The following is a 2,676-nucleotide window of genomic DNA, read 5'->3' on the forward strand; positions in this document are numbered from 1 at the left end:
GCCTTATGTCAGCAGGGTCTTGTCTAGGGGTTGTCCATAAGTGGATTGAGGTGTTAAATGAAATAAGAAGTCTAGTGTTGACCTCTGGACTTGACCAACCATGAGGGAAATTGGTTAACAGGTTGCTTGGTTTAGTCTTAAGGCGAGTTATGCAAGCAAGGACTTAAAAAAAATGAGTCAAGAAGACTGGTTTGGACCACTGGACTCAACAACCAAGCCGTTTGAAAGACACTAGTATTTTATTAACAGGAAGCTGACGTCATGGCTAAATACTTATAACAACATATTGTGACGTCAAGATAATGGGCCAATTCCATTGGTTGTCGAGTTTCCCTTCCAGCTGGAAGGTTTATGCAGTAAGCCAGTCTTGCAAATGTTTGATTGGCTTATATTAAGCTGGCCTTATGCCACCAAGGATTCTTGCCAAGAATTTGGTAAGATGTTGACGGTATAAGAATTGCGACGTGAATCAATTGTTAGGAGAATAAGAATGGAGGTACAGTAAAAAGAGTGGATGAGGTTGCAGCTAGGGGACGAGGAGACGCTGCAAAGAACCCCAAGTAAAGCCTACAGAGCACCGCGTGTGGTTCACTGGCGATACGAACCCCCCTTCGGTACAGGCCTGATGTGAACCTTTGGACTCTGCCCAACGAAAAGAAACGAAATTCCTGTTTTTTCAGTCACTTCCCTCTGCTTTCTTCCGTGTTTCCTGTAGAGGCGTGACGGCAGGGTAAAAAGGAATAGAATCAAAATGGTTCTCTAATCCTTCTCGAAAATCTTGTCACGATTTGACGTCTAGCACAGATATCATATTCCAGGGTGCGTTCCTCATGTATTCATATCATGGTCTCTGCGGGCGTCTCCGAAGTGGGCGTCTGCCTCCTGCAGTCGCCCAAGGGGATGGGAGACTGAAATCTACATTTCCTCGTATGTTGAGTTTAAACTCAACATACATTGCTGCTGAATACTCACTGCCAATTGTATTCTGTAGTCGACCGACACCAGGCTCCCTATGGATTCTCACAGTGAGCTCAGTCGGCGACTAGAGTGTGGGTTTGCAGTCGTGGGTTTGCAGTCGTGGGCCTTCATATTATAATGCTGTAAGATGGCGCAAACATTTCCATGCAAGATTGGTAACGGACAAAATATTGCGTCAAAAAATCTGTGACCATCTTGGACCGCCACCCCTTTACATCTCTCTAGATCAGCGGTTCTCAGATTTTTTGGCATCGTTGCCCCCCCCCCCCAACAACCCCCCGGGGCAGTGGTGTGATAGATCACCTATAGACCCCTTCCCTCTCAAGTTGTGTGAAGTTATAATATAAAGGAGAGATAAATATTGGAATGCTTAAATTCCAATACATTTTATATGTAATAAATTAATTTTACTTTTACTCAAGTCTTAAGAAATAAAGACTTTAGATTTTAGACATTCTTCCTTTGACAAAAAAAAATTAAAATTAAAGCATCGTTCCTTTTATTACAAATCGGAATTAAAGCATTACTTCTTTGGTAATTAATAGAAAATATAATTTAGAAAGTGCCTTGTTACCCCCAAGAAACGGCTTCATTATCCCCAGTTTGAGAACCGTCGCTCTAGAGGCACCAGAAGTGTTGCAAGACCTAGACCTTCTTGGACGAATAGCCCCGAAGAGTGAGGCTGGGGATGAGCGGAGATTTGTGGAAGTAAAAGCACAGGATATACAAGAGTAGCTGGATTTCACAGAGTCCCTTTGCGTCACATGGCACTGGAAATGATGATGATGATGATTTTGATGATAATGAGAACAGCCCTTAGGGGTGTTGTGGGGATGAAATCTTCGAGAATGTAAAGGAAAGTCACTGCATGTGTAAGAAAGTATCATTGATATTAAAGTCAACAGCAAAATTATTATTATTATTATTATTATTATTATTATTATTATTATTATTATTATTATTATTATTATTATTATTATTATTATTATTATTCCAGTCGATGAAACCTATTCACTTGGAACAAGCACACCAAAGGGGCCACTGACTTGAAATTCCTCAAGCTTCCAAAGAACGTTGGTTCCAACCTCCCACCGCAGCGGACCCCACACTGCGGCAGTAACTGATCACGATACAGTGCAAGTGATTTATCATCGCCTTGGGGGAAACGCGAACCCCCCTGCGACATCTGAGTGACATGCCACGACACGAACCACTATACCAGCGGACCAGCTAATAAAATCAGACGCCAACAGCATCTGGTGTTCCCAAGCGGTCACCCATCCAAGTACCGACCAGACCCAACGCTGCTTAACTTCGCTGATCGGAGGAGAAGCGGTGCTTTCAAAATGGTATGGAAAGTTGGGTCTATAATTTCGTTGAAGACAAAACAGTTTTGGAAAGATAAGTGATATGTCACTAGAAAACTTCTACTGTAGAACGGGGAGCTTCCTTACCTCGATGTCACGATGTTACTAGAGGCCCAGGTCTTCAAAAAATAGTCTCATATCTGAGCTTCGTAATCGCCATAAAAGGAGTGTGTTCGCCTGCTCCGTCAAGAAAATCTCTTTGTCCACCGCGCCACTGCCTGAAAATATACGAAGAATGATGAAAACAACACCGGGAATAAAAAAAAAATAAAAATGGACGAATTCTTAAGCAATCTACACAATGGAGACGCACATACGTATAGACGGTTGA

At 42.4% G+C, this 2,676-nt stretch overlaps 1 pseudogene; it reads right to left on the reverse strand.

Annotated features, from left to right (window-relative positions):
* Positions 1-2,223: 2,223 nt before the first annotated feature.
* LOC136835108 (5S ribosomal RNA) lies at positions 2,224-2,341 on the reverse strand (annotated as a pseudogene).
* Positions 2,342-2,676: the final 335 nt, after the last annotated feature.

The sequence above is a fragment of the Macrobrachium rosenbergii genome, chromosome 54 (genome assembly GCF_040412425.1).
Source record: "Macrobrachium rosenbergii isolate ZJJX-2024 chromosome 54, ASM4041242v1, whole genome shotgun sequence".
Taxonomy (NCBI): Eukaryota; Metazoa; Arthropoda; class Malacostraca; order Decapoda; family Palaemonidae; genus Macrobrachium; species Macrobrachium rosenbergii.